At 33.9% G+C, this 9,847-nt stretch overlaps 1 long non-coding RNA gene across 1 annotated transcript in view; it reads left to right on the forward strand.

Moving 5' to 3' along the window:
• The first annotated feature begins 1,344 nt into the window (after nucleotides 1-1,344).
• LOC131423504 (uncharacterized) overlaps nucleotides 1,345-9,847 on the forward strand; it is a 37,561-nt gene continuing 29,058 nt past the window's right edge. The window contains exons 1-2 of the long non-coding RNA XR_009225167.1: nucleotides 1,345-1,451; nucleotides 6,617-6,719. This is a non-coding gene — a long non-coding RNA (uncharacterized LOC131423504). The remainder of the gene's footprint in view (nucleotides 1,452-6,616; nucleotides 6,720-9,847) is intronic.

Genomic DNA, 9,847 nt, shown 5'->3' on the forward strand with positions numbered 1-9,847 from the left:
ACTTGATCTATGGCTCTGTTATTGACATGCAGCTCTCTCCTCTCCCATAGAGCTTTACATAAAGTTTTTCCTTTTTATTTTTTCCTTTCTTTTTTTTCTTTTGTCAGAAAAAATTATGAAAGTGTCACTTTCCTTTTGCAGTTAATTCAGGAGAGATCCTCAATTCTAGCAGGGCACATTTTCATGCAAATACAGCAGCACAGTTTCCAGCCCCCTAATAGCTTCTTACAAATGATGTGCCATTACAACGAGGTTTATTTAAACAAATTTAATACATCTTTAATCAAGCTGGAGAGCATTTTCAAAGGTCACGCTCCAAATCAGGATCACTGTACTGAGCTTATCAAAGTATTAGCTTAAGGGGGAGGGAGAATTATTTCTTGGACAAGTAATTTTAGGCAAATCTTTATTTACATTTTTATTCAGTTATTAAATTTTATTCCTTTCCCTCCTCCTTCTAGTCTCCATTTATGAACCTATAAGAAAGTCTGCAAATGGAGCTATAAGCATATCACTGCAGCCAGTCCTTCTAGAGGCGACGCCTTTGAACACAGAGACTCTGAAAGGCAAGGACAAGAGACCAGGCATTTTCAATGTCAGAGATAATCTTTTAGTGCCTCTAAAGCATCCTTCCAAAAGGTCTCACATTAGGCTCTGTATACATTGCTGAAATTTTAATGCACTGTTTCTTCCATGGATAAATGAAATAGACATTGAAAGTGGACTCCCATTCTTTCTCCCCTCTGTCTCTGTTTTTCTCTGTCTCTGTCTCTTTCACTACAGATATCACGTATTGCAGGTGAATTTGTATTGCCTACCTGCCGTGTGCCAAACATTGGGTTGTACTTATATCTATGAACTTCTGCTAATTATTCCCACAAACACTAATGAAATTGTCTTAAAATTCTCCCTAACTTTTAAATCTTGTACATGAATAATTTACAGAACAAATGACAGCAACAACAAAAAGATCAGCTTGATGCACCTAAGAAAATTAAGTTTATGTTTAATACAAAAGTCTCTGAACAAATGTCTGTAGCAGGAACCACCCCAAGTAGTCACAATGACTGAGGAAATGTCAGTATTTCCATAGGGATCTCCCATTTTATAAAAATCTACTCCAAGTAACTGCATGGACTAAGATCAAAGGGAAAGTAAACTGTGCAAGACCATAGAAATAGCGGATGGGACAAAGGGAGTTACTCCTAAGGATTTCAATGCTTGTTACTTAGAAGCTTTCAAATTTCTCAACAACATAGAAAGGAAGGAAAGCATCTGAAAACACAACCTAGAGATAATGAAACAATCACACTGTCCTGCTATTGAATTTACCGTGAGGTCTTAGGGAAGTACCAGCAATAACCCGTGGAGTGGCTGGAGGAGAGAGCCAGGAGAATCACAGCAATGATCATTATTGCAAGCCAACAGGGGACAAAGTAAGGCTCCTCCAGGTAAATAACTTGCTGTGATATCCATATTCCAACAACGCAACACCTAGTAGGTAAGAGTAAGGGGATAGGAGGGAGGCAGGAAATAAAACTGTTTATTGCTTAAAGTGGTAAGGGATTCATGTAATCACTACCAGCGGAGCAAGGATCAGTAAACAGAAGTTTGGAATTTGTATTGACTCTCACAATAATTATTGAATGCCTTATTATTAAATCTTTGTGGCCCCAAAACAAACAAATGCAAACAAATTACATGATGAAAAGTGTGTATTTAGAGATATTCTTTCTATATATTTCTCTAACTATTCTAGAGCATTATTTTCAAGGATGTGTGGCTGAAGGGAAAACATGAATATGTGGTAGATTTGGGGAAAATTTTATATCCTAGCCCACAGAAATTAATATGTTCTTTTGAACAGGTGGTTGTTGGGCAATTATTGAAATTTACACTAACATGAAAAAATGACAGACCTTCCTTTCTGTCATTCCCAGGCAAATTATTACTGTCTTGACATGTTCATGTCAGGTATGAGCAGCTCTGCAGTAGTCTGGATTATTTCTTCTGACTGATATCACTGACTTCCTGCAAATGCTGACTGACTGCCTCCCCTTGGCAAGCATGCTTTGAGCGCATCTTCTCTTCTGAAACATTTTCCTTTTTCTCCCTATTCCAGCCCCACTCCCCTCTGCTTTCTCTTATAGAACTAAAGGTTGGAATTCTAGAAATATCGGCACAGAATTTCAGTTCCTGTGGAGCCAGCAAGTGTGTTGATGCCCTAAGGTGTGAGAGGTACATGACACAGTTATGAATGCTCAGCCCTTGCTGCGAAGGCACATTGCTTGGATGGCCATAGAAATATACATCCTCTGGTTCCTGATGCAGATACTCTGACCTATTGGGTGACCTGAGTGTTCACGTCTATTTTTTGAAAAGGTTTACAAGGTGATTATGTAGGAAGAAGAGTAGAATTCTGAAACAGCCATGTTGTCTTCCTAACTAATTCATCTTCTACTTGTGTTGGCAAGTTGCTTATCCTCTTTAAGCCTCAGTTTGATAGATGGAGATCCATTCATTTATCCCTTCATTTTTCCAAAAATATTTATCAGGTGTGGTAGTATATGTTTTACATAAACACATAAATGAATACTTCCTCTAGGAATTTCCAGTCTAGTAGGATAGACTGATTTAAATTTCATAGGTATATATAAAGACCTATAAGAATTGACGCTATCTTCAATATTCTCTCTGGGGAGGACAAAGTTGGGAAGTCTTTACAGATCAAATGATGTTAGCCTGGTCTCAGATGATGACTATATATTTTCACGGAGAAAGTGTGTTTTAATAAGAAAGGGGAATAAATTTAAAACCCAGAAGCATGAAACACATACTATCTTAAGGCTGACAAGTTCTGGGGTCTGGAGAATAAAGTTTAGGGGTCCAAGAATGAAGATAGTAGAGGGAAGTAGGATAGGAAAAGTAAGTCAAGACTAAATGTTCAAGGTTCTAGAAAAACATGCTAAAAAATTTGAAATTATTTTCTTGTTGAAAGGGGGTTACCAGATTTTTCTTTGTCTGAATTTAGCATATAAATGATACACCCACATACACACACATACACACACACAGAGATTTATAATTACAAGGGTAAATTTAATAATGGGATACAGATAGTGACTGAAATAGGAAAACTGAATAAGAAAGGGAAAAAAGAAAGAAAAATTGGAGAGTCATTTCTCGGTTTGAATCAATAGATCTTTTTGTCTATGTCTAGTTTTTTTTTTTAAAAAATCACAGTCATTTATAATTTATGAAGTTGAAAACGCTGGGAAATTATGTACATAGTATTTTTTTGTAAATTGTAAAAAAACACTAATAAACGAAAAAACTTGCAAGGATAAAAGTCATAGTAGAAATTTATAGAGACATAAATTAATCAATGATTCAAATATTAACTTCAAGTTAATAGCTTGAAAGATGTTATCACTGGAAAGTAGACAGACTCCATATGGTATTTGATGAAATCTAAAGAAGAGTGATTTGGTTTTTCAAAACAGTATTATTTTTTTTCACATATTGAGAAATCTGGAATTCTGAAAAGTGATCTTTTCTCTAGCTCTAATTTTGCATGTTAGTCTATATAGACTTATAAAAGTTCGTGTTACCATAGCTTTTTAACAGTGCAATGATGGCAAAACTATTTATTGACTACTTTTTTTTAATTTTATTGATTCTTTTTAGTTATACATGTAGGCTATATCTGGATGAATTACTGGATAAAATGTGATTTACTTGACGTTATTCACTTTTATATGTTTAGTTCATAAAAATAAGAAATCTATATAATCCTTGATTCTTGAATTAGGGGGCAAAGGGGTAGAAGGATGAGTAATCATTCTGTAAAACGGAAGATAACTTTTCTGAAATGCCTTCTGCTTGGGGTATCTTGATTTGGATGAGGAAGCAAAAAGAATTGAAAACCCCAAATACAAATTTGTTTTAAAATAGACTTGATAATGGGGCAGATTTAGGATCTCTATACAACTGAACAGGAGCTATAGAACATTCCTACATGCTTCCTGCCTCCAACAGGCTGTTACAATCCAGGAACTGACGTTGGCATACACTTTATTGTCCTTTAAATCTATAGCTTACATGAGATTTCACTTTTTGTGTAGAACATTTCATGTCTATTGACAGATCATTATATCTATTTACAACATTACTGTATCAAAGAGAATAGTTTGACTGCCCTAAAAATCCTCTGTTCTCCAACTGTTAATCTCACCTCACCACTCAAACCTTGGAAACCACTGAACTTTTTAGTGTCTCTATCATATTATCTTTTCAAAAGTGTCATATATCTGAAATCATAAATTAATTGGCCTTTACAAATTAGCTTATTTCAATTAATAATATTTATTTAACTAATATGACATTTTTAGCTTGATAGTTCTTTTTAGTGCTTATTATATTCCATTGTCTGGATGCAGTTTATTTACACATTCACCCACTGAAAGACATCTTGTTTGCTTTCGAGTTTCGATAATTACTAAGTAAAGTTGCTTTAAACATACATATGTCAGTTTTAGCAAAGACGTGTTTTCAATTTTTCTGGGTTAATGTCAATGAGTACCATTGGGGAATTATATGGTAAGGATGTATCTGATTTCATAAGAAACTGCCAGTCTTCCAAAGCCATGGTACTCATTTGCATTCCCAACCTCAGTGAGTAGGATGTCTTCTTGTTTCACACCCTTGTCAGCTTTTGTGTTATCAGTGTTTTAGATTTTAGCCATTCTAATAGGGGTACAAGGCACTTCAGGTCCTGTGGAATCTAAATTATGAGAAAAGGAGAGTGATAACCTTCTGGAGAATAGTGTATAGAGCCATATCTATGAAGAAAAGTTTTCTTGTCAATACAGTGCTTTTAGGAAATTATTGATATATTCATAGAAATTTTTATTTTGCTACCACACAATCATTGTTTGCTTTGGGAGGTTGAATATTGTATGTTAGAAAAAACTATACACAAGAGTATAGAAGTTAGCAAGCAAAAGGGGCAATTTATGAAAGAACATATATCAGTGATTTGTAAATACATTGTTGAGAATTACTGGGTACTATGGATTACCCAGGCATGGGTAGAAGTCAGAGTCTTTGGTATATGATCCTTGAGAACAGAGGCCTGCATTTACCTAATGAGAACCTGGGAAGTGTGTTCCTCAAAAAGAGATGTGAAGGAAAACAAGGTCGAGACTGGGGGACTTCAAATAAGAGGATTACTCATAGGTACCTGATTTATAATTGAGGCAAGTTTAATAAAATAATTATTCATTATAATTATAATAATTATTATTAGTGGTAGTAGTAGCAGTAGTAGTACTAGCAATTGAACCCAGGGGTGCTTTACCATAGAGCCACATCTCCAAACCTTTCTATTATTATTATTATTATTATTATTTTGAAACAGGTTTGACCAAGTTGCTTAGGGCCTCACTAAACTGCTGGGGCTGGCCTCCAAGTTGAAATTCTTTTACCTCAGCCTCCTGAGTCGCTGTAATTATAGGCACCCAGCTAAAAAGATGATTTTAAAAGTAGTGGTTAGGGTGTAGGAGGAGAAACAACCAACAGATAATGCATTTACCCAAGAAGGCAAACAGAAATAAAGAACTGCCACCCAAAGTTTCAAGGGGCAGGTGGTATGAGGGCACACCAAGGTTGTCACTCAGTATGTAAAGAGGGAGCTCAAACAGTGAAGTGACCTTTGGCAAAAAAGATGGTCTGCATTGGGAAGCACATGTTTCTACTTTCCAAATATATCCCATTGTTCCCCATCAATCAAACTGAACTAGAAGCCAAAGGCCAAAAGGTATTGTAGAAACTGATCTCATAACCCAGTTAAAGAGTACAAAGCAGCACGGTTACAGAAGGGTAGAGAAGGGAATATGCAACACAGTTACTCTGTGGGGGTGAGTTTGTGCGAGAGATAGAAACATACAAAGGGTGAAAGACAGAGTGAGAGAGAGAGAGAAAGAGAGAGGAAAAGTAAAAGAGAAAGACAAAGGTGGAGAGGTATATTTTATCTTTACACATTAATGGGAAGTCTCCAATATTGACATTTTCTCTAGTTTCTCCAATTGTTCAATAAGACATTTTACTAGTCCTGTACTACTGGCCAAAAAGAAAGAAGTGTTCAGAATGAATATGGTGGCCTTACGCTCATGCTGCTGCTGTTGAGGCAAGCAAAGCAGGAGCATCCTGAGCCAAGGGAAAGTGTCGAATCCTGGAATTCCAGTATTTAAACAGCCTCAAGGTCAACAATGAGTGAATACAGGTAGATGTATGATACAGAAAACCAGCCCCTGTTTGAAAGCAGTTTAGTAGTAGTGAGTGTCACCATGGATGGAAAACAACCCTCCTTCCTTTTTAATATGATTTTTTCAGAATCTTCATAGAAGATGACATTTAGGACACACTTTATGAGTATTGTTTTATAGCACATTATTTTGAAAATATCTATGATCACCAACTAGTAAGACAGTTCTGTTTATTTATTTCCAGATTACAATGTATGGTCTTTAAGAAAGATAATCCAAAATTATTTTGAATATTTCATTACTTAGAGCAATATAACAAGTAGATTCTGAAACTTTCAATCGTTCTACAGAAACACTGACTTAAATGAAAGTGAATATTCTACAAATTGACTCCCAGACTGATTTCCCAATACCACGCAGAATGGATTTTGGCCAACTCTTTTCAGCTAATAGGTATGTGATAAAAATTGATTTTATTAATGCATTCTAAATACAAATACAAATGACTATAATGTAGGTATATATTTGAACTATGTTTTCTTCATTGTTAAAACAAATAACTGAAAATTTATCCCATCTCTAATGTCTTTTATTTAGTAATTACACTTATTTTATATTTTGGTTCTAGTTATATAATAATTAATAAAAAGACCAACTCTAATGGAAAACAAGTATAGTGCATACCTCTAGAGAACAATATATCATGTGCTGAATATTATATGTTTGTCAAGAAGGGGTAATTCATTTCAGATATAATTGAAAATGATACAAAAATGAGTGAAGGCATCTTTCAGGAAAATCATTTGACTTCCTACAAATATTAAATGGATGTACATTTATTTCTAAGAGTGTTTTCTTTTCACCTGTGTATCAGCATTAAATCTCTTGAAGTTCTAAGCGTCTCAATACTTGCATTATTATTTAAAATTTTTGCTGATTATAACCAACATAAACTATTTTCTAGCCTTTATGCTTTAGTGTTAACTCTATTTATATTAGGGACTTGGGTGGAGTTTCTAAGTATTAGAATATGATAGTATTAGATATTAGATAACCTAAATTCATACCCGAGACCCTCTAAAGCATGGAGTTATGGTGTAGATTTTATGTAATCTTCACTAAAACAGTATCTGAATGCTAATTAATGTAATTGTACTATAATATGAAGAGTCTAATCCTTCAATATGACCATCAGTATAGCACAAACAGAAAATATTTTTAAATTACTTTTGGTAATTTTCACTCTGTATCACCAAAGTTCAAAATGGTATTTAAATTAATTTCTCTTAAAAGTAAACCAGACACAGTAGTACATGCCTATAATCACAGTGACTACTCAGGCTGAGGCAGGATGATTGCAAGTTTTAAGCCAGTTTCAACAACTTAGCAAGACCCTGTCTCAAAATAAAAAGGCTGGAAGTGTAGCTCACCTGGTAGAGCTGGGTTCAATCCCCAGTAACATACACACAAATAATAATAATAATAATAATAATAATAATAATAATAATAATAATATTCATCATTTTTTATTTTAAAACCAAGTATTTTCAATTACACAATATAATAACTATATGCTTGCCAGCTATTTCACTTAATACTTACAGGCAAAATATAATTCCAAATTTACTTGAAGAATTCAACTAGACTAAAACACTTTAATCTAGAACATTTAAATAAACATTTTATACAGTATTATTTATACTTTATTGGCATTCTAAATTTTTCTTAGTTTTGGTTTGGAATACAGCATGTGTGTATATATTTGTGCATGTGTGTGCATATATACACATATATATTTATATTAATGTCTTCTTTCTCTTACTCCTATTCTCTCTCTCTCTCTCTCTTACACACACACACACACACAAATATACACCCACAATGATAGCTATGCTTGATTTTAGACATTGCTAATTATCTATATTCTGTTGAAATATTCGACTTCCATTCCATATCAAATGTACTGTTCTTTGAATAGCTCTCGAACAAGTGTTTACGTTTCTTTTCACATGGCTATATAAAATAAAAATAATTTAGTGAGAATACTTCTGTAACTCAAATTTGAAATAGTCAAGACAAATCCAAGGTCGTAATGTAAATTGATTTACTTAGTTCAATTCATTTTCATGAGAGCTCAGATGTGGTGTATGTGAAGGAACATTGCCATAAATTGTAATGTTGTACATTGTGACAGTTTATGGCCCAGAGCCCCTAAGCAAAATGATCCACTTTTCAAAATATAGGAGAATCAAGCCCCTTGGCTCACTTTCCCTTGAAGTACGCGTTCTATCCTCCTGCTAAAAGACCTTGTGTAAAGAAATATTACAACTTCCTTAAATGTTCTTTTCTTTGCTTAAGATTTCTCCAAATCAAAAAATGAAAATGAAAAGTTACTGTTTTTTTTTTCTTTTACAACATATTCAATTTCAAAAATTTTGGAACAGGACCCACCATGGAAAATGTTCAAACTTTATCCTCTTGATAGATACTAGATAGATATTTCAGAATAAGATCAATATGTCCTCACATTTAAATAGAACATCCCATTACATAGAGCCAGGCTGTCAAGATTGGATTGCATGTATAATCTTCTTTAAAAGAATTAATGCTTCCAAATGAATAAGATGAAATAGAGTAGAATATCATATTCTCATTGCCAATCTATCACTTTAAAGTAATACCTAGTCAGTCCATCAGCATCAAGAAGATAGGGACATCTGCTACACTTTTCTAAGACAGACTAATTTACATATTTGTAAATATTAAATATAAATTTAGAAATTGATATTTCCTTTTTCTTCTTAAATGGTCATAAATCATTGATGGAATCCGAATATGCTGAATTGATTGCTTCTCTGCTCTCAGAAACACAGCGACTTTTGCTGTCCTTGTTTGTAACATCCTGTGCTGTGACAGGGTACTTGCGAAAAACAAAGATGCACGTATTGTAATCTTCCCCTTCTCTTTCGTAACTAAATATGTTCATTATAATCTTGTGTCCAGTTTTCTCTAAGTGCCTCATTCTGACAGATTCGTTTTCAGGTTTCTGTCTTTTCTATACTTCCTGGTTTCAAGTTTATTTGAGATATGGACAATGCAAACAATATATTAATAAATTTCATACATTTCTGAAGCCTAGCCTCTAGCTGGCAGAATGTGACAGTAAAAGCCAAATAAATTTTGCCAGGGCTTTGCTTATTGAAAACATATGTTGATCAATCTTTTAATCTAGCTTAGAAATAGTTTCAGTACCTTCTCTTGTTCATGTTTTCTTATTTCTAGTTGACTCTCTATCCTACAGCTAAATATATATTAATATTATTTTAAATGTATTTGTTAAGTGACAAATAAGATATATTAAAATGTGAACATCAATTTATAAATGGGTATGGTCCAAATGTTAATCTGAAGATCAGCTGTGTGACATAATATATTTTTCTATAAAAATATAATCGTTACATTCCCAGGCTAGCCCAAACACAAGTCATCACATTTAATCAGTGTTAATCATTCTAGTCTCAGTTCTTGACAGCAGGGGCCCTGTCACTTCAGAAATGAGGGAAATGGCGATAATGAGGACA

This window comes from Marmota monax, unplaced genomic scaffold (assembly GCF_021218885.2).
Source record: "Marmota monax isolate L192 unplaced genomic scaffold, Marmota_monax_Labrador192_F-V1.1 WCK01_AAM20220418_F8-fsc00048, whole genome shotgun sequence".
In the NCBI taxonomy this organism is placed as follows: domain Eukaryota; kingdom Metazoa; phylum Chordata; class Mammalia; order Rodentia; family Sciuridae; genus Marmota; species Marmota monax.